This window comes from Mustela nigripes, chromosome 7, assembly GCF_022355385.1.
Source record: "Mustela nigripes isolate SB6536 chromosome 7, MUSNIG.SB6536, whole genome shotgun sequence".
NCBI classification, from domain to species: domain Eukaryota; kingdom Metazoa; phylum Chordata; class Mammalia; order Carnivora; family Mustelidae; genus Mustela; species Mustela nigripes.
In genome coordinates, this window is record NC_081563.1 from 45,400,672 (window position 1) to 45,424,598 (window position 23,927).

Sequence of the window (23,927 nt, forward strand, 5' to 3'; positions counted from 1 at the left end):
AGACTGTATTCATTCTGCATTAGTTGTATAATAATATTGGATGAATACTGCTAACCTTAGGGTTTTAAGGAAATGTATAATATTTCTTTAACTTTAATTTAGGTATATTTTATTTTATTTTATTTTTCGTTAAGACTTTATTTTTTAGAGCAGCTCTGGATGAACAACAAAATTGAGAAGAAGGCGCAGAGATTTCCTACATACATCTTGTCCCCCACCAATGCAACCTCATTAACAACCTCATTCACCAGAATGGTACATATTTCCACCAAGGATGAAACTACACTGACACATCATAATAACCCAAATAACATCGTTTACCTTACGATTGACTCTTGGTGTTGAACATTCTATGAGTTTGGACAAATGTATAATGACATATACATATCATTCAGAGAATTTTCACTGCCCTAAAAATGCCCTGTGCTTCACCTATTCAACTCTACCTCTCCCTTCCCTCCCTCCCCCTTTCCCCTCCCTGCAATTACTGGTATTTTTATTTTCTCCACAGTTTTGCCTTTTCCAGAATGCCAAATAGTTAGAATCATAATGTAGTCTTTTCAGATGGCTTTCTTTCACTTAGCAAGATGCACTGAAGTTTCCTCCATACCTTTTCATGGCCTATCCATTTCCTTTTAACACTGAACAATATTCTATTGCCTGGATGTATCACAGTTCCCTTATCCATTCATCTACTGAAAGATACCTTGGTTACTTCCAAGTTTCTGCAATTATGAATAAAGCAGTCATAAACATCCTTATGCAGGTTTTTTTGTAGATATGTTTTCAGCTCCTCTGACTAAATTCCAAGCAGTGCAATGGCTGAATCCTACAGTGAGAGTAGGTTTCGTTTTCTAAGAAACAGCCAGAGTATCTTCCTAAGCCACTGCACCATTGGGCAGCACCACCAGCAATGAATGAGTCCCCACTGTTCCACATCCTCCTCACCAGCATTTGGTGTTTTCAGTCTTCCAGACTGGGGCCATTCCAATAGGCTTGTACTGGTATGTCACTGCTGTTTCAATTTACGTTTCCCTGATGACATATGATGTGGAGTATCTTTTCATAAATGTATCCACCATCTGTACAATTAATGAATGCCTATTAAGGTCTTGGCCTATTTTTATTTGGATTGTTTGTTCCCTTATGATTGAGTCTTAAGGGTTCTTTGTGTATTTTGGATAAGAGTTATTTATCAGATCTCGGTTTTGCAAATATTTTCCTCCAGTCTATGGGTTGTTTTCTCTTAATATTGTTTTTTGCAGATAAGTTTTAAAATTTAATACATACATTGATCTTTCAAAGAACTGCCTTTTGGTTTCATTGATTTTGTCTACTGATTTTTCTATTTTCAATTTCATTGATTTCTGCTCTAATTCTTACTATTTCTTTTTTTTTTTTAAGACTTCATTTATTTATTTGACAGACAGAGATCACAAGTAGGCAGAGAGGCAGGCAGAGAGAGAAAGAGGAGGAAGCAGGCTCTCCGCTGAGCAGAGAACAAGAACGGGGCTCGATCCCAGGACCCTGAGATCATGATCTGAGCTGAAGGCCACTAAGCCACCCAGACACCCTCTTACTATTTCTTTTATTTTATTTTTGATTTAACTGAGATTTGCTCTTCTTTTTCTAGTTTCCTAAGGTGGAAACCTAGATTATTGATTTTATATCTTTCTTCTTTTCTAATATATAGAATCTAATATATAGATTCAATGACACAAATTTCTCTCTAAACACTGCATTCACTACATCCCACAAATTTTGATAAGTTGTATCTTCATTTTCATTTCTTTCAAAATATTTTCTTTCTTCTTTGACCAATGTATCATTAAAAAGTGTACTATTTAATCCACACATATTTTGGGATTTTTCAGTCATCTTTCTGTTTTTTTGAATTTTTAAAATTCCATTATAGTCTGAAAGCAAATACTGCATGATTTCTATTGTTTTAAATTTGTTAGTGTATCTTTAGTGGCCCAGAATATGGTTTATCTTGGCAAATATTCCATGTGAGCCTAAAAATAATATGTATTTTGCTGTTGTTGGATGAAATAGACTATAGATTTCAATTATATCCAGTTAATTGATGGTATTGTTGAGTTCAAGTATGTCCTTACTTATTTTCTGTCTGCTATATCTGCCCCTTTCTGAGAGAGAGTGGATTCATCTATTTCTCCTAGTAGTTCTATAAATTTTTGCTTGTTATAGTTTGATGCTCTACTGTTAAGAGCAAATAATCTATACAACTGAAATATCTACTTTCATAGCAGCTACTTTTTCAGATGCTCTTTTCTATTTTATTATATTTTTTAATCACTCATCAGGCGTCAGTACACTGATTTCTCAGCCCACGAATATGGACCTACTCCCTCAGTGAGAGAAACACACACACATATATATATTTTAAAAGAAGTGTAGGTATCTCATTTATAAGAGCTTATTTTAAGAGGTACAATCCTCCACTTCTCAATTATAGCAAAGATCATATCACAATCCATTACTTACACATTAAACAAATGTTAATTGAGCCTCTATTATATGATCCAAAGGATCCTTTGTTGATTAGCCTCACCCTTTCTGCGTATCTCATTTTATAATACCACTCCACCAAGGTTAAACTGTAGCAATTCTTAATTTACTTAAAGTTATTTCCTAACTTTTGATATTCTATTCAAAAGAACTGTAGATTGGCTTCTCAAATATGTCAGTTTGCAGACTTGCTAATTCTTCCAGACTTGGTTTCTACTTCCAGATTTGGTTTCTGCTTTTCCTTTTGAGTACCTTCCCTGACACATTCATCTAGAATGAACTTGAAACTCTCATATACTCTCAGTGCAGATGGCACATTTTGCCATAAGGATAATAATCACGCTCCACTGTAATTTCATGCATACTTGCTCCTGAAGCAAGAACAAGGGTCACAGAGCTGACCCCATGCCCAGCTTGAGTCAGAAATCCCTTCCCCCACCCCCACACACATATCCACACATTAATACTCCACAGTACTCCATACTTCCCATCATAATTACACTTAATTTTTATTTCTATCTCTCCTTTAGAGTATATGCCCTGAGTACAGAAACCATGTCCCCAGCAATTACTCTCCCAGGATCTGGTGCAGAAGGAAAAGCACAATAGATTTCGAATCAATACTGATTGAATTAACTAATTAACGCTCACCACCAAAAACATCCTGGTGACTTAGCTTCCCTATGCTAGTCTTGAACCAATAGCAGTTACTTGATTGAAATCCTCCCCCACATTACCTTTCCTAAAATATCTTCCAAAATGCAATGTGTTCCCTGAGTTGCTCTTCTTTTCACATTTCCCAAACCCTTCTCCTGGCTCCTTTCATCAACTTTCCTCACCTGGTAAACATTCTTCAATTTTAATCACATGATTATTGTGGTGAATCACAATTGAAGTAATTTTAGAAGGTGAGATATTTGCTAACTGTAGAAGAAAAAAGCCTAATGAAATTCAAATATCTTCCCCTGCTTATTATCCAAATTTACAGCTGTTTGCATAGCTCTACTTAATGAATATAGCTATTTTCATATCCATCTGAATCCCCAATCTCTTTCTTGTTTCTGTTTAAAACTGTCTATCCTCCCCCAGAAATCAGAGAATAATCTTTTCTTTTTATAAACCAGACTTGACTAGAGCTTCCCTCACATTTGCTATGGGAAAAAAAAAAAAAATAAAACATATTTTGGGAGTTCCCCTGAAAAGTTGTAGAAGGAAAGTAAGGAAAACAGGAAGGGAGCAAGTGAGGAAGGAGAGAGAGGGAGTGTGGGGAGGGAGATCTCTTCCGTACTGCTCAAGAATTCTTTCACAACTAAGGAAAGTCAAATTATGGAGCTACTATTAAGAATGTGCCTGAGACCATGGATTGGTCCAGTTTTTGTCAAAGCTCTAATAACATTTATTGCAAAACTGGAAGCAATCTAAAAACATGGTGAGATTAATCTTTCAGCCCTCTCATATATTTTTAAGCCTAAACTAATTTTGCTTTTCTTCTATTATCAATTTATAAATATTTATTTAAATATTTTTATTGTGTGTATTTACACACAATATTTATTTGTAGACTATACCTATGCATCTAATTTTTTTGCATACTTGTCTATAATAGTGGAAATGAGTTACTTAAGATTAAAGGTCTACATCCTAATAATTTTAGTAATTTTCCCTATCTCCATATTGAACCTAAAAATCACATATAAAAGACAGAACTTGTTAAGTTTATAATGATTATGAGATTGTTTATGTCCAGATTCATGCACATTTCAGGCTTAGGATATATTAGAATGATATTATCATTAGCATTTACTTAGAATAGAAGGAATGGTTGAACTGGGAAGGGAGAGACTCTACAAGATCTTGGAAGCATAGAAGGCTGGTTAACCTGGCTCACTGTTTTCTTTCCTAAGTCACTGGTTAAAACTCTTCAAGGACTACTTGCTTTTGTTGTTGTTCATGCTTGAGTCTGTATGGATAATGCTGGTAAGCCTCCCTGGAATGCAGCAGTCAGCTACACAGGATGTAGATGAGCACAAATGTCTCACCATTAGAAAAATGTCAAGTGGGGCGCCTGGGTGGCTCAGTGGGTTAAAGCCTCTGCCTTCTGCTCAGGTCATGATCCCAGAGTCATGGGATGGAGCCCTGCATCGGGCTCTCTACTCAGCGGGGAGCCTGCTTCCCTTCCTCTCTCTCTGCCTGCCTCTCTGCCTACTTGTAATCTCTGTCTGTCAAATAAATAAATAAAACCTTTTAAAAAAAAGAAAAATGTCAAGTACACGCACAAGGTTCAGGATAGCCTCTTTGTATACAGTAGCTAATACACCGTCATTAGCTCTACAACAACCAAAAGCTCTTGTAAAAAACAAAATGATGATAGCCAACAATTCACAAGAATCTATCTCCTACAATTACCCCCCAAAGGCTTATTTATTTCAAAACAATAAAAACCTATTAAGATGGCTTTGCAACAATATTTATTAAACTACTGTTAGTCCTAGCTCTCAGTCAGTTGTTGGTGAGTTACAGAATTAGTGGGCAGATAAAAAGGGATGCTATTCTAAGAAAGGATAATGCCTCATTAAAAATTAGTCTCCTTCTATTATACAAGAACTTTTAGTTTATATATGAGTGGGAGTGAGGTATCCTCTACAGACTTGGCTACAAAAAATCTCCAGCATGGACATTCCCCTACACCTACTTCCTTTCTTGCTGGGATGCCAGAAAGAAAGGATGCCAAGGAGCTAGGGGATGGATGAGCCATGAATAGAAAGTGGCGAGGTCTCTAAGGCACCTCAATAAACAGTCACCCAAATAGAAATGCTTGTGTTGAACATGCCTGCATTGGAATATACTAAAATGAGGTGTGGGTGAGTGTTTATTAAGCATTCAGCTTTTCTTGACTAATATACCAATTGAAAAATAATGTTTTCTTACCATTGCTATTTGTATTCTTTTTTGTTTGCTGAGAAGGATGTTAAAAATGTCACTTATCAAACATTCATATTTTCATCACAGTTTAAATGATCATGAAATAAGTTTTTTCTCCTTACTTTAAGGATTTTTATGTTCTTTCCATACAGTGCTTTCTGAGTCTAATGCATCCAACTTAAAAGACTGAAAGTTTCAGTAAAAAGAGGGGGGGGATACAAAAGAGGGATGCAAAAATACAAGATCTCACTCATGAAATTGGAAATTGAAGAAAATAAAAAATTCTAGCCACCATATCACTAACTATTTCTTAAATACTAAGATAGATTCATTCCCCAAATTCATATTGTACATTGGTAAAGATTTGAAAAAATTACAAAGACTTCAACATTCTTAAGGAAACTTTTTTGTTTATTTGTTTATTTGCTAGCACTAAAGTACATACTTTATTTATTCCTTCATTTTTATGTAAGGTCTTTTATCAGTTCCAGGATCCCTTCCAGGATGTCATCGTAACTCCCTAGGCTCCTCTGGGCTGTGGCAGCTTCTCCAATGTTCCTCATTTTTGATGAGAATTTTGAGGAGTACTAGTTGGGTATTTTGTAGACATAACCCTAACTTAAGATTTGTCTGATGTTTTCTCATGATTAGACTGGGATAATGGGTTGTTCAGTAGAAAACCATGGACATAAAGTGTCATTCTTATTACATAAGCTACCAACATGACATCACGATTATATGTGTGTTGGGGCTTCTGGGTGGCTCAGTGGGTTAAGCCTCTGCTTTCGGCTCAGGTCATGATCCCAGGGTCCTGGGATGGAGCCCCGCATGGGGCTCTCTGCTCAGCAGGGAGCCAGTTTTCCTTCCTCTCTCTCTGCCTGCCTCTCTGCCTACTTGTGATCTCTGTCTGTCAAATAAATTAAAAAATAAATAAATAAATAAAGCTACGTGTGTCTACTAACCCCCTTACAGACACTTATCTATAAGTATTTCTATATGTAGCCATCTATATCTACATTGAGTAAACATGTTTTAGACTGATTTATTCATCTGTGGTCTTCCTCACTGAAAGTCATAATCACATCATGAGGAAAACAATCTAATGAACCAAATATTCCATATTTCTTCTGTGATTTGCTACGCAATAGGAAGGCAACACATTCCTGAGAGGTACTGCCCACAGCACTGTACTTTGGATGGCCTCATGGGGTTTCTGTGGCCACAGCCTTCAAGGAAGGCCTGGGACAGGGACAAAGATAGAGCCATTACCTCGACTCAACTGAGGCAGTTCTGTCTGTTGCTGGGCAACTTTTGACAGACCTCCCTTGCACCCTCCCTGAGCTCCAACTCCTTTCCCTTCCCTTTGCATTCTCTTCCTTTTAAAAATGTCTGACATCATGATCTCATGATCTCCAAACAGAATTAGAGAGCAGAGCATAGTCTTCTTCATGAAAACTGGGGGTGGGGGGGTGGGGGTGGGGGGTGGGTATTCTTTTCTTAAACACATTTACCATCCCACAGGGAAAATTCACAATAGTCACTTTCACCGACGAATGTAGAAAACATAAGGTAGTCATTGAGTGTTGCTACAGGGATTGGTACTATTTCATTATTTTAAGAAAAGGAAGTTATGGGGAGGGGGTTTTCTGGATGCATTCCTGCAAAGCCTGTAGATCACGTATTTGTCATCTATTTAGATCCTCTGACCTGCTTTGCAGGATCACATCATGCACACAGAGGTTAATTTTAACACTCCACTGAACTTTTTATAACCTGGATTTTGATACTGTTCAAGTCTGGCTGAACAGTATCAGAAAACCAAGCTGATTCTCTCAACTTGCCCCATGTGAGTGTCCTCCTCCACTACCAGTGTCCATGGCTGCCCATGGACAGCAAAACCATAGATGCTAACCTTCAGGTTGCTTCAAATTGATTCTGCCACTAGACCCTTCTTTGAAGGCAAATGGTACCTCTCAGCCTCGCTCTTTGCTACAGGAATTGTCTTAGCTCAGAGTTTCAGCAATCAGCCCATTTCTGTCCCATTTGATATTTATTGAGCATGGCTGTCTAGTCACATACCATGTTATGGGAACAATACGCACCAAGATGAATAAAGTTTATGTCCTTATGCCTGTGGAAGCTACATCTTATTGGGGGAGACAGGCACATAAGTGCAAGAGTGGAGAGGGTAGGATGCAGAAGGTTTCACACATAGGGTGACATTTTCACTATCTTGATAGGCATGCAGGAATTTTCCAGGTGAAAAATAAGCAGGACAAAAATGTTCCAGAGAATAAAGAGCACTCCAAGAGTACAGAAGCAGTGGCATTTACACTGTGTTTAAGGACTAGGAGGAACTCACAAATGGGACCCACAGGTAAAGTAAAAGGAGGGAGGTTGGAGAACTGGAAGGGGCACAAACAAATGTTCTTCATAGGCTGTGATCAGGAGTTTGGATACTACCAAAGGATGATGGAAGCAATGAAAGAATATTAAACCAAGAGTGCCATAAATAGATTTTCTGCAAACCCTGGCTACCAATATTTAACTGCTGTGGCTATAGCCTCATATAGTACAACAAAACCCAACTTAGAACCCATCACATTGAAAATAGTTCTTGCTTACAAGGGAAAAAAAAAATCACAGAGTATAGCATCTTACATTTATATTGCTTATTGTAGATTGTTATCATCTAAATTGCCAAAAAAGAAAAAAAAGCCTCAAACCATCTGAAAATCAAGCACATCATTAGAAAAGGGAATTTTATGTGGCTTTATCAACAGACCTCGTATCTGCAATGGAGAAAACGTTAAAGTCTGGCTTTAGGTGCTATATTGCTGTGCACATTTTCTGGTTCTCACAAGAGACACATCTGCTTTGAAGTCAGTGAGATTATGGGATGCGGAATCTGTCTGAGCCCTTTAATGTGAAGGGAGCAGCCACAGGAGCAGGTATTTTTCATGACAGAGCTAGTGAAAGATGATGCTATATTCCAACACTTCCTTAATGACAACCATACACCCACGGTATTAAGGAACTTCATTTCAAATAAGGTGTTTTAAAACCTTGAGATTCAAATCTTGTGTCAAAACAACTCAAGGTGTAAAGCAAAAACCATCACTGGAAAAACAGAAAAGTAAGGAAATTAGAAAACTGCAATAAATAATGTCAGTAGGGCCCACTGTAACCAAGGTTAAACAATGTGTCCTTTAGGAATTATTAAAGGAGTGTGATCTGATGTCACGCTAGCATTATTATCGTGGGCACAACCCAGGACAGCTGGAGCTAATACCCAATTATCACTCTCTGTATAGAATCTGGCCTGCGGGGACCTTCTTCTTTTTAAATTTTCATCTCCAGGTAAGGAAATAACATGCTCATTCTCTTCCCAGCTGATGGAGCACAGTGGTCAGCGCTCTTACTGTGATCCTCCTAAGCATACCCTCATGGACACATCTCTCCCTCTCTCCAACTGCAGGATGAACCTCTGGAAGCCCAGCCATGACTGAGACACTTGGGAGCTTTCACAGTGTGGAGCCCAGGCAGGGGGCCTGATACACATGCTTGCTCCAATTTACTTCCCAGCTTAAGTTGCTGGTGGGCAATTTTGGATTCCAGAAATAAGAAGCGAATATAGATAGATGCCTTGGGACTTGGGGAAGAAAAACAAGAATTGGAGATGAGGGACCCACTCAGGGAACATGAGTTACAAAACTCACACTGAAGAACACAGAGGAGCATGCGCAGTCTTCAAAGTGTTAAGAGGCTTATCTCAGGCACTTTTTAAAAATCATTAGCAAACTGAACCACCCACCGGCATAGGAATTCAATTCTAATACTTCAAGAGCAAGCACAAACCATTGACTCAAGAACTGGTTCTGGATATTGGGCCAGACTGAGGCAACCCTGTAACTATGAGAGAAAGAACCCTTGCAAGGGAAAGGAAATACGAAAAAGTGATCAACAACATATTTAACATACATTGGAAAAAGTCTGCTCTGAGGAATTAAAAGAAAATAGAATCTTCTGAAAAAGGTGTTAAAACACGGCAGGCATAGTTACTTGCTGCCCAAGGGGCACACCTTCTTCTTCCCTGTCCCAGAGGTTAGGTGTCCAGCCTTGGCACATCCCTTGAGGCTTAAGGCCTATCTAACCAACTCCTGTTTGTCAGTCATCGGGCTAAGGATGTGTGTGTGTGTGTGTGTGTGTGTACGGCTCACCTCTGATCAAAGGGATATGAGAAGGTATTTACTGGTGCCTAATTGGAAGGATTTTCCTCACAGATTACAGAGAAGAAATCCTGGACACCATCCCCCTTATTCAAAGCAAAGCAGGAGAGGAGCTAACAGAGAGGCGAGGCCATTTTTTTGACTCATAAGAGGAACCAATACTCTGAAGTGATGAGAGAAGGACAAGAGAAAGCTGGACACCTAGTAGCCTCACGGAGCTCCTAACCAAATCTGGCCTTCTTTCCTCCAGACTTCTCATTCATGAACAGCAAAGCTTCATGACTTTAGCACTCTTGGTCAAGTTCTCTGTTATTTGCAAATGTATTCAAAATTATACAGCAGTTTTGGGCACCTGGGTGGCTCAGTGGGTTAAAGCCTCTACCTTCAGCTCAGGTCATGATCAGGTCCTGGGATCGAGCCCCGCAACAGACTCTCTGCTCAGCGGAGAGACTGCTTCCTCCTCTCTCTCTCTCTGCCTACCTCTCCGCCTACTTGTGATCTCTGTCTGTCAAATAAATAAATAAAATCTTAAAAAAAATTTTTTTAAATTATATAGCAGTTTTAAAGTACTGGGAAACAAACAAAGGAATAATATTCACAAAGCAAAAAGAATGACATGCAACAAAAGCGTAAGTATGAATCAGATACAATTGTACATTAAACATAACTGAACAGAAACCTGAAAATGAAAAAATTCAACCATCAAAGAAACAAACTGGACAAGCACCAAACTAATAACATAAATGAAAATAATCTAGGAAATTGCACTTGGAAAGAATGATCTATGAAAAATAAGAAAGAGAAGCTAAAAGACAGTAAATCAAATAGCATCAATATAAGTCCAAGAGGAATTCCAAAAACTAAGAAAGAAAGAAATATTGATGAGGCACCTTCTAAAGGGACAATGGCTACAAATTTTACTGATTCACTATAATACAGAATAACAATATTCCTAGAAAGAGGATGTGGGAACTTCAGAATGTTAGGGAGAAGAGGAAAATATTAGATGCTATTGGAGAAGAAAGCAGGAAGAAATAAAAGATCCACAGGAGGCCAGAATAATAATTATAAATTGCATATGAAATATAACCATATATCTAGAATTTGATTAACCAGTTAAATTCTCATTCAAGAGGGATTGAGAGCAAACATAAGGTTATTTTGGAAATGTAAAGACTTCCACTGGCATATCTATCAGGTAAAAAGAAAAGTGAACTGGGGAAAAGGTTTGGGGTGCACAGAACTTAAAATGGAGGCAGATCTAAGTGGATGAGTAGATGACAGGTGGACACATAGCAGAGAAGGAGGAGATCAACAATTTTGTTGCTGTTTAACAGTGCTAAGATTTATCCTCTTTATATTGTTTTCATCTTTTAATCAATTCTTTTTTTTTAAGATTTTATTCACTTATTTGACATAGAGATAGAAAAAAGAGCACAAGCAGGCAGAGCAGCAGGCAGAGGGAGAAGCAGGATCTCCATAGAGCAGGCAGCCCAATGTGGGGCTCCATCCCAGGACCCCAGAATCATGACCTGAAATGAAGGCAGATGCTTAACCCACTGAGCCACCCAGGTGCCCCAATCTTTTAATCAATTCTACTTTATTTTTAAGCTTTCTAAGTAAAGAATGTTTATTGTGACAAAAACCAACTAACGAACACAATAAACATTGCATTCAAAACTTAGACTTAATGAAAAGTGTCTTCCATTTCTCAAATCTCATGCCCACAAATAATCACCATTCCCATCACGTATGATCCTGCCAGACATAGTTATTTTCATACAACTATAAATGCATAACGATTTTCCAGGGAAGAGGGTAGCCTAAAATATTGCTGTTATGCATACTGTTTATCTACTTGCTTTTGTCAACCTTAATATACTGAAGGTATTTTTATAAGTCCGTAACACCATGTGATTTTATATTTTTAATGAGTACATAGTTTAGAGCAGGGTCACCCAACTTTTTGTATATATCTTTGATTTTGTGAGACATAACCTCTCTGTTGCAACTTCTCAATGGTGCTATTGTTGCATGAATGCAGCTGTAGTCAATATGTCTCCTGCCACTCAGCTCTCCCTCCCCTGTCACATTTCCCTTCACAGCAGGGCATAGCAAGCCAAGGTGTTTTGGGCACATAGCTAAGGGAAGCTGGTTCCCTAATGTTGAGTTTGGGTGGCACAGTGTATACTGACATAGTTCAGAGTCACTCGTATGTATCACCAAGTTATTGTTAGACATTAACCTTTCTGTCCCTTTCACGGTGTAGAAATGAAGAATTCTTTTCTACCCACTTGGTAAACTCAGCTGGCACTGTAACTGGGAGGTGCATTCCCACAGTGTGGACCTGCCTTACAGAAGCATATGTATAGGGCCCAGAGGACATACAGCTATAGGGTAGAAGCGTCGATGTGTGTTTAGTGCAGGAGAAACCGTTTAAAATGCATAAACCCAGAACTTGGTCTGAGAGAAATTCCACCAAACTTCAGATGTGACAAACTCTACTACAGAGGATCGATTTTCATTTTCACCTCCTCAAAGCCATTCTCTCTTGTTAGGAATATACCCTATAATACAGCATATATATAATTAAAAACATGCTATATTTTATTACTTTTTGATGGAAATGAAATATTTAATAAAGCTCAACTATTCCATTATAAATGAAATTTTGGAATATTTCAGTAAATCAGTAGAGCCACATAGACTCTTAACTGGCTTGTACTAAAAAGCTAACATTTTTAGTCATCTTTAGATCCATTTATTGAGCAACTGAGAGAAAATTAAGGAGAAAGTTTAATGGACGTGAGACAAATGTAATGAACATAAACAATGAAATCAAGTGCAAATAAATCTGACATTTAGAAATAAATTATATTAAACCTTCTTTCAGATTATACCAAGCTGAATTAAGAGAAAAAAATCAAATAAAAGTAATTAATAGATACTTTGATTATTTGATAATCCAATTAAAGAAGAATGAATTATATGGACATACTGGAAAAACATTAAATTTTTCCATAATTTTACACAATATATTAACATCAACAAATTTAACAAAAACACTAAATATGCTTTCTCTTTAGCCACAAACTAGCTAATGAATGTCATAAGCTCAGAGTATTTAAGATTAGTTAGTGCTCAGGAAACTTTGAAATTCCCTGAAATCTAACAGCTCATACATGAAAATAATTTAATAAAGGTTTGCCCAAATTTCAAAACAATCTCATAAATTTACATAACATTGTCAATAACGAGTTGTAAAACTAAAAGATATTTTTCTAAACTGGTAATCATTAAATACCCACACACATACTTCCATCAACCATAGTAGAGGACAGACTGAACTATGGTTCTATTTTTTCTATAGAAAATAACAATATACTTTTTCAAATAAGATGTAAGCAAAAGGTTTATAGCAAAAAAATGTATGGAAAATAGTATAATAGTAATGTTTGGTAATTAATAAGAATATAATTTAGTTTTCTGAATTTTGTGACATCTGTGCCATTTATCAGTCTTAAAATTTACTTTGTTGTGTGTGACATTTTCTCTTCTAAATAAATATCCATATCTAATTTCATATTTCTAATTCTTATTCACTTTTCTAATGAGGGTCCCACATTAATTATTTTCCAGGCCCCACAGAACCTGGATCTTTCCCTGGTTATAACCACTTAACCTCCTAGGAAAAATGTTTGCAAGTATTGAAATGAGATTTTCATATCTTTAGTTCAAGGACTTTTGACCACATTTCAGAACAATGAATATGTGTAACATAATCCAAATGCTTTCTAGTCATTTTAATTAATAAATACACAAAAATACTTCTGAAACTTACTGTGATTTTCTTGTTTTTCAACACCTGGTTATCCTTATATTGTGGCTAAGTGAAAATAAATAATACAACACTTAAGAGAGGAGTAGAGAAGACATTGCTTTTGATGTTCAGCTTACATTTTAATGCTATATGTCTCCCATCAGCCTCAGAATTACTCAGTTATACATTTCATTTTCAATCTTTGTGCATTTTCTCTTTGGCCAGATCTTCTGGAATAAGTTCTCCTGATACAACAAGTTCAGGAGCAGATTGCTTCTAAACTGAATTTAGTATCTATTTTGTTCATCCTATTTTTATAAATTTTAGAGTAAATGGGATCCTCTATTTCGTACTTTCCATGAAAAAAATGCAAAAAATATAAATAGGCCAAAAGTGGGATTTAGCATACATCTAGCTACAATGCATCTCTTTTAAAAGAATGTATATTTGATAAAGCTTATTATGTTTTTTAAAAAGAACACCTTAATTTGCTGAATACTAGAACTAAAGAAAACTGAATTACTGATTAGCAGCAGGTTATTTAGTGGGAGAGCATAAGCAACCTGCTCTTGTTGGAATCCGTGTGGTAGCTCATTGACCTAGGCCAAGTTATTTACTCTATGTTTTATTTCCCAACAGTAAAATGATGGCTGCAATCATAGTACCAACATCATGAAACTACTGTGCTAATCAAATTGGATAATCCATGTATATTGCCTGAAAAAGATGAACAGTACACAATAAACCCCTGGTAGCTTTTATTACTATCAGTGATAATCCCTCCCTATCATCTAGACGTTGCAATTAAAGTAAAAAACCAACCACAGGATCCACTACCTGAAATAAAATGAAGCAAGCATGGGAAGTTTGTTTTGAACACAAGAAATCTGATTCAACCACTTTTACTTTATTATTATTATTATTATTATTTTAACCTCAAGAATTATAGGCTTCTGACTCTGGATAGTGGAACTCCCTCCAAAACTTGCAGCTGTCTCTTACAATTAAAAAAAGAACTGTGACACCCCAAAAAAGAACATGTCCACACTCTGAAGCTTTGGAAATAGCCTAACTAAAAACAGCATGGTGATAACTAATCCCAGAAAAATCCATGAGACTGATATGCCTTCCTTAGGTTGAAGCTCGACTACACATTTTAATTTTTACAGGGAGAGATGACACAGCGCATATTAAACAAGTATTTTTGCTCTGAATATTAGACACTGTTAACATAATGATAGATGTTTTCATCTTAGCAAAATTGGGTGGCCAAGTAGAGCATTACTAAAATTGCTCTCAGAAAGTATTTGTGAAGAAATCTATTGAAGTCCATTCCCAGGGAAAAAGAATATTACATCATGATGGTTTAAAGATGCAAAATTGAGCACAATTAATTCAAATTACTAACAAATGCTACTGTAGTCCAATAAAATGTGTTAATCTTAAACAAGTAATTTTTTAAAATGTGAATACTTTAAACTCCTTTGCTTTGCTTATAAATTTATGAAATAATACTGCATAAATCATGTAAATGGAAATCTTCTATTCTCACAAATTTTTAACAAGAATATAAAGATTAACTTCTTTGATCCAGGGATTCAGGTTTTCATGTTAATGATTCTAAGCCATGATTTCTTCCATTTAAATGCTTCATGAAAATTTAATATAAAAGAACCTAAATCATAATTTTCTCTGGTAAGAATTAAAATGTGCAATTCATTTCAGGTTTTTGTAACATTTTCCAACTTAAATTTATTTTTCTAATTGCTATTTTTTATTAATATTAGGCCTAAATTATTTTTAAAATTCATGTCTCCCAAATGCTTTATTTTCCCCCATGATCTCATTCTCACTAAGTCAAGCAACAATACTTTTTCAAGAGTAATCTCATTTTTCCCCCAAGACAACAGCTAATATTCAATGTGCAATCCTCACTTATGCAAAAGAAATAGTTTTTAAAGAGTGTACTGGATTCTAATAGTGAATCATTGATGCTATAAAAGGTGGGTTGCTTCTTTATTAACGGAGCAAGATTTATAAAGCAGGTACTCATATGTTGGTTTGTTTTTAAAGTAGTCTAAGTAATAATAAACACCCCCCCAAAAATCAAAGCCAGGTATCCTGATTTATAAACCACCATTCAAAAGCACTCGAGGTCATAAATGTGAAACCTAAAACCATAGAAATCCTAGAGGAGAACGCAGGGAGTAACCTCCTTGACATAGGCTACAGTTGACTTCTTTCTAGATACATCTCCTGAGGCAAGGGAAAGAAAAGCAAATAAACTACTGGGGCTTCATCAAAATAAAACCTTTCTGCACCACAAAGGAAACAATCAACAAAACTAAAAGGCAATCTATGGAATGGGGGCAGATATCTGCAAATGACTTTCTTGATAAGGGGTTAGTATCTAAAATACACAAAGGACTTGTACAACTCAACACCCCAAAAATGAATAATCCAATTAAAAATTTGGCAGAAGACATGAGACTTCTTTTTCTAAAAAGACTTCTTTTTCCAAAGAAGACAGATAGCTAATAGACACATGAAAAGATGCTCAACATCACTGATTATCAGGGAAATACAAGTCAAAACTGGGGGTTGATGGAGGTGGGCAGGAGGTGGCCAAATGGGTGACGGGTATGAAGGAGGACCCTTGTGCTGAGCACCAGTGCTATATGTAAGTGATGAATCACTAAATTCCACTTCCGAAACCAGTATGACCCTCTATGTTAACTAACTAGAATTTAAATAAAAACATGAAACAAAAAATAAAAAATAAACTTCTGGGAGGCACCCAAGTGGCTCAGTCAGCGGAGCAGCTGCCTTAGGCTCATGTCATGATCCCAGGGTCCTGGGATCTAGTCCCACATTTTGCTTTTGACCCGCACGCCCTCCCCCCCAGGCTCACTTTCGCAAGGTCTCTTAAATAAATGAATAAAATCTTAAAAAAAATAAGAAAAAGGAAATTTCTCAAGTTTCTGTTAGAAAACAAAATATCACCTCACACCTATCAAAATGGCTAAATCAACAACACAAGAAACAAAAGGTGTTGGCAAGGATGTGGATAAAAAGGAACTCTCATGCACTGTTGATAGGAATGCAAACTGGTGCAGTCACTCTGGAGAACAGTATGGGAATTCCTCAAAAAGTTAAAAATAGAGCTGCCCTATGATCCAGCAACTACACTACTAGGTATTTACCCAAAGAATACAAAAACAAAATACAAAAAACAAAAAAGAATTCAAAGGGATACACGTATCCCTACGTTTATAGCAGCATTATCTACCACAGACAAGATATGGATGAGGCCCATGTGTCCATCAATTGACGAATGAATAAAGAAGATGTGAGATGCATGTATGACTATCACTCAGCCATAAAAAAGAATGAAATCTTTCATTTGCAATGATATGGATGGAGCTAGAGAGTATTATGCTAAGTGAAAGAAATCAGGGAAAAAACAAATACCGTATGATTTCACTCCTATGCCGAATTTAAGAAACAAAACAAATGGGACACCTGGGTGGCTCGATCAGTTAAGCTGATGCCTTTGGCTCAGGTGATGATCCCAGGGTCCTGGGATCGAGTTCCGCATCAGGCTCCTTGCTCCGCGGGGAGCCTGCTTTTCTCTCTGCCTCTGCCTGCCACTCTGCCCTTTGGGCTCTCCCTCTCCCTCTCTCTCTGAAAAATAAATAAATCTTTTTTTTTTTTTTTTAAAGAAACAAAACAAATAAGCAAAGGAGAGAAAAAAAAAGAGAGAGGCAAACCAAGAAATAGACTCTTAACTACAGGGAACACACTGGTGGTTATCAGAGGAGGTAGGTAGGGGGAAATGGGTAAAATGGGTGATGGGGTTGAAGGAGTTGTAACTTCTGTGATGAGCGGCAGGTGTTGTATGGGGATGGGGAATCACTGTATCGTACATCCGAAACTAGTGATACACTGTATGTTAACTAACTGGAATTAAATAAAAACTTTTAAAAATAGTATTAGAGGTCAGCATTTATTAAAATTCAAATAGTGTTCCCTTAGTTGTCAGTTAAGCAAATATGAAATATGTGCTACCCGTATACCTTGGTTTGATGTGGATTATTCAAAATGCCTACTGGAGTAGAACCACCATCTTGGCTAGCCTCCGACATGCAGAACATTGCATGCAGTATTGATTTGTTCGACCAGGACTCTTCACTCACTCATGAACATGTTTTTGAAATAATCAAAAGTTGCTAAGATCATGGCATCTGTATAGTGGAAAACACGCACTGGAGGTGAAAACTGCAGACTGTGCGGGCTTCAAGCAACCTAGTTAAACTCTGGTGTCTAAGAGAGGCCTGCTAGATGGGAGAGACATAACAGCAAAGTGGCACTTGAAATAGTCCTCCTATGTCAATATACTGATCTTTAATTTACTCGTTTAACTCACAATGACAAAAACCTAAATTAGCCGGATTTAAAAGTGTGTTATTTATATCATCGACTTGCACAATTCAACACGAAAATGGCAAATGCGTTCTTAATAATATCCAGGTTTATACTTCTCCTGCTACAATAAATTATTTTTTGTTAAAGGCCGACTATGGAAATGGTTATGCAAGTGTAAATGAACACACATGCTGATTCCTTCTTCAAGCACTGTCTTTAGCACTTCACTGCCCTCTTGCTGGGGCCCTACCACCTAAGGCTCTTCTGCGTATCTCACTACAAACATTTTTCCTATTCAAATTCTTGACCACTGGACATTAGGTACTCCCAATCTATGTTCTCATGACACCAGTAGTTCACTCTGGCAGCACTTTTCACAGATAGCTGTCTCACTGTGTACTTAAGATCTTTGCCTCCCAAATGACCGTTTCTTCCTTCTTCATCTGTACAAATACTGAGCAAAGGGCCTTCATTGCATAGGTGCACACACAGCTATTAGAGGATGCTAAATGTGAAATGAATCTAGAATACAGGAAGTATGGAAATTAGCATACTAGAAGCCTACTCATTTTCCCACCTTCAAATCAGATGGCAACAGTATGCTAAACTTTTAAGTACATTTTAAAAAACATTTCAAAACAGCTAACGTTTCAACCCAGTTCTTCTCTCTTTTTCAATAGTAACCATTCTCTTCAGGGCTGTGATGAACCCCATGTTTTATACTAAATGATTTCCAGAAGTTAACTGATACTTGTGTGTCCACTGGGCATACACACCAGTGCTCTGCTTAGTTGAAACTTTTGCAGAATAGAATAAACCCATATACCTTGCAGTTGTTACATTTTTAGATTTATTTCTATTGGACACCTACAGATCCAGTTATTTGTTTGTGTGCAGGTATTATTGGTTCTTTAGAGTTATTTTGTATACACTATTTTTCACGTTATTTTAGCAATTTTATTCAGATATAAATGCACATACTAAAACTGCACAATTTGCTAAGTTATACATATGGGAAACCACAACCACAAGCATGATAATAAATATATTCATCACCCCCAAAACTTTCTCTGCTCCTTTATAACTTCCTCCCTCTCTTCTACCTCCATCTCCATCTCTTCTACCTGAACAATCACTGATGCATTTTGGGTTACAAGTTATTTTACATTTTCTAGAATTTTATATAAATGGAATCAGAGTATTTCCTCATCTACCCAATTTCATTTTGCATAATTATCTTAAGATTCATGGATGTTGTTTGTATTGGCGGTTCATTCTTTATAACTGCTGAGCACTACTCCAGCACATGCTTCTATCATAATCTGTTTATCCATTCACCTGTTGATAAACTTTTGAGTTATTTCCAATTTGGGCTATTATTTTGGAAGTCTTTACATAGACATATGATAGGTGCATGTTTAACTTTTGAAGAAACTGACACTCTTTTTCAAACTGTTTTTATCAGTTTACTTTCCTAGCAGCAGTAAATGAGAATTCCAGTTGCTCTACATCCTTACAAAAATTTGGTATAATCAACCTTAAATTTTAGCTATTTAAATAGCATATATCTAATTGTGATTCTAATTTGCACATGCCTAATGACAAATGATATTGCAATTATTTTCATGGCCTTATTCACTATTTTTACATCTTCTTTTGTGAAGTCTGGTTCAATTCTTTTGTGTGTATTTTAAATCATTTTGTTTTTCATTAAATTATTATTCAGATTCCCTCATATATTCTGGATAAAAGTCCACTATCAGATAAACACTTTGCAAAGATTTCCTTCCAATCCATGACTGGAAACTATAACAATACCTTTAAAAAAAAAAAAAAGATTTCACTTTTGATGAAGTCCAATTCATTGATTTGTTTCATAGATAGTGCTTTCTGCATTTATATAAATTCACAAGGATTTTCTCCTATGTTTCCTTCTAGAAGTTTTAGGTTTCATATTCAGACTATCTTCCATTTTGAACTGATTTTGTTATATGGTGGGAGTTATGGATTGAAGATAATTTTCTGGTATACAGATATCCAAATATTCTAGCACTATTTATTGAAAATACTGTTCATTCTCCAAAGAACTACCCTTGCGTCTTTGTCAAAAATCAGTTAACCATATATGTGTTGATCTATTTCTGAACTTTCTACTTTCTTTTTCTAATCTCTCTTGATGCCAATACTACATTGTATTCATTACCATACTGCTACAAGACTTAAAGTCACATATTGTTACTTTTTGAAAACCGTTCAGTCTTTTCAAAGTTGTTTTGACTTTTCTAGACCCTTAGAATTTCCATGCGAATTTTAGGTTTGTCAGTTTTTTACAAAAAAAATCCCATTGTGTTTTTTTATTACAATTGTATAGAACCTGTCTGAGGTAGAGTTAACAGATATAGCAAATAAAAACATAGAAAGGGATATACTTACACTAAAATTCTAAATCTTTATATAAAACTTACATGTAAGTGGGTGTCTTGTATTTTGTATAGTAACTCTGATAAGTATCACCTTAATATGGAGTATTTTCACCCATGAACAGAGTTTCTCTACTTACTTTTATCTTCTTTGATTTCTCTCAGTGATGTTTTATGGTTTTCACTTTATGGTTCATGCACATTCTTCTTCAGATTTATCTAAAAATAATTCATATGTTTTGATTCTATTATAAATTATACTACTTTATAAATACCAACTTCTGATTTTTCATTGCTCTATTCACTTAACTCATTAGTAGATTCTTTGTAGAGCCTATCACATTTTCCTCATAGATAATCATATTTTATCCACTTAATTTCCTTTCCAGTCTGGTTATCTTAATTAGATCCTCCAGTACTATACTAAATAGGAGTAGTGAGAGTGGACATTTTGTCCTTTTCTAGATCTTAAAAAAAAAAAAAAAGAATTCTTCAGTCTTTTACCACTTAGTTTCCTTAGCTGTTTTCTGTAGATGCTTACTATCAGATTGAGGAATTTTCCTCTATTCCTTGTTGACCTAGAGTTTTACAAGAAATGGAAATGCTCATATGGTTCTGCTTTAGTAGTTAATTAATATGATTATAGTTACTCATTTCTGAATAGTAAACCTTCTTTGCATTCCTGGCATAAATCCTATTTGGTCATGATATATTCTCATTTTTATATTTAGTTAAATTCAATTTGATAAACTTTGTCTAAGCATTTTGTACCTCTATCCACAAAAAAAAAAAAAATACTGGTTGCGATTTGTTTTGTTTGCTGTTGTGGTATTTTCATCTGAAGATTTGCTCTCAGGCTAATATCGCACAAAATGAGATAGAATTTATTACCTCTCTTCAATTTTCTGGGAGAGTTGTGTACAATTGTATTCTTTCTTCCTTACATGTTTGTTAGATTTCAACAATGAAGCCACAGAGCCTGGAGATTTGTGTTTGGGGGAGGGGGGGAGATTTCCAACTAGAAAGTCACTTTTTAAATAGATACAGGTTTATTCAGGTTACTTATTTCATTTAAAATAAGTGTTGGTAGATTGTGTCCTTCAAGGATTTTATTGATTTCATGTAAGTTGTCCAACTTATTAACATGAAGTTGTTCAACATATTTCTTTATCCTTTTCTATACACTTGTTAGTGATTAAAGCACTCTCATGCCTGCTACACCAATTTATATCTATTTTTTCTTTTAAGTCTGACTGAAGACTAACCAAATTTATCAAAGAACTTCTCAAAGAACCCTCATTTGTTTGCACTGAATTTTTTCTACTGTTTTTATTTTCTATTTTACTGATTCCACTCTGATCTTTATTACTTCTTTTTCTCACGTTAGGTTTAATGCACTTTCCAGTTGCTTTTATTCTTTCTAGTTTCTTAAAGTAAAAACTGAGGCACTTAATTTGAGATATTTCTCTTACATATGTGGACTGCTGTAAATTTCCCCACTAAATAGGACTTTAAAGGCATTCCACAATTTTTTTAAAGATTTTTTTGAGAGAGAGTGAGTGAGAGATCACGAGCAGGGGGAGGGGCAGAGACAGAGAGAGAAGAAGACTCCCTGCAGGACTCTGGGATCTCCTAGGACCTAAGCAGAAGGCAGATGCTTAACAGACTGAGCCACCTAGGCACCCCCAAAATTTTCCTAATGTGTTTTCACTTCATTCAGTTAAAAAAAACTTTGTAATTCCATTAAGAAGTTGTTCTTTGACAAAGACATTATTTAGATATGTATTATTTAATAATGTATTAATAATACTGGAAGATTTTCCAGATTTGTTATTGATTTCTAATTTAATTATATTATTGTCAGAAACATACTTATTAATTTATTAACTTATAATTAACTAAATTTCTAACTTATTTATGCCTTGAATTCTTCTGAATTACTGAGTTTTATTTAAATGGCCACAGTATGGTCATTCTTCATAAAGAAGCCATACAATCTTGAAAAAATGAATATCCTACTGTTCTTGGGTAGATACCCTATAAATGGCAATGAGGTCCAAGTAGCTGATAGTGTTTTCATGTCTTGTGTCCTTACAGATTTTCTTGTCTACTTGTTTTATCCATTAGAATATTGAAATTTCTGGTTATAAAGTAAACATGTCCATTTCTTCTTCAACAAACAACTTGTTTGTATTTTTTAATATTTTAAAGAAAAGTGTTATCATCTAATAATGAACAGTTTTGATTCTTTGTTTCAAGTTCTTTTAACTTTTTATATTTCATATCTCAATACTATAGCCAAAATCTTGAATACAGTGGTAAGTAAAATGAGTGACAGTGGGCATCACTTTCTACCAATTTTAAAGAAAAGCACTCCGGTCTTTATAGTTCTGTTATTTGCTTTAGGGGCTGAGTGGAGTCCCGTTATTACACAACCAGTGTTTGGGTTTTTATAAATGAATGGCTATTGAATTTTATCAGGTGTTTTTATAAACAGCAAGAATTGTTGCCTTCACAAACAATATTTTATTGTGATGAAATATGCTAATACAATTTCTAATACCAAACCAACCTTGCATTCCTGAGATAAACCTTGTATGGTTATCATATCTTAAATCTTTCCATTTTCTCTAAAGGTAACTGTATCTATCTATGTAATGTGTGTGTGTATATATATATATATATATTTTTTTTTTAAGATTTTATTTGACAGAGAGACACAGTAAAGGAGGGAACACAAGCAGGGGGAGAGGGAGAGGTAGAAGCAGGCTCCCCACTGAGCAGGGAGCCCGATGTGGGGCTCGAACCCAGGGCTCTGGGATCATGACCTGAGCTGAAGGCAGATGCTTAACGACTAAGCCACCCAGATATGCCTATGCAATATATTTTTAAATGAGATTGTACTGGGTCTGGTGAAAAAATAATGAATACTGTTATGCTGGAAATAAATTTTTAAAAAATTAAAATAAATAAATAAATAAAAGGGATTGTATTATGTGTAGTAATTATTATTTGAGAGCTCTCCTGCCAAGGAAAATTTCCTATGTTATGCTACCACATAGCTGAAATGTTTATATTTTATCAATATCATGTTTTTCATTATCCATTTTAAAACATTTTTGCCTTCTTAAATAATGTGATACTTAACATGGGGTGAACACGTGTAGTAGTCAATACCAATGTTTAGCTCAAATATTCTTGCAGGGGGAGGAGTCAAGATGGAAGAGAAGTAGCAGGCTGAGACTACTTCATCTAGCAGGAGATCAGCTAGATAGCTTATCTAAAGATTTCAAACAACTGCAAATCCATCTGCAGATCGAAGAGAAGAAGAACAGCAATTATAGAAACAGAAAAACAACCACTTTCTGAAAGGTAGGACTGGAGGAGAAGTGAATCCAAAGCGACCGGAAGATAGACCCCATGGGGAGGGGCTGGCTCCCGGCAAGCGGCAGAGCAACGGAGCACAAAATCGGGACTTTTAAAAGTCTGTTCCGCTGAGGGACATCGCTCCAGAGGCTAAACTGGGGCGAAGCCCACACGGGGGCAGCGTGGCCTCAGGTCCCGCAGGGTCACAGAAAGATC

At 36.0% G+C, this 23,927-nt stretch overlaps 1 protein-coding gene across 7 annotated transcripts in view; it reads right to left on the bottom strand.

The window, feature by feature from the left end:
* Positions 1-23,927, bottom strand: part of CTNNA2 (catenin alpha 2) — a 1,132,931-nt gene that overhangs the window by 1,013,748 nt on the left and 95,256 nt on the right. Inside the window, exon 2 of one of the 7 annotated variants that reach the window (XM_059405716.1) lies at positions 20,486-20,564. The exons of the other annotated variants lie outside the window; for them this stretch is intronic. The gene's annotated coding sequence lies outside the window, so the exon portion shown is untranslated. The remainder of the gene's footprint in view (positions 1-20,485; positions 20,565-23,927) is intronic. 7 annotated transcript variants of the gene reach the window in all.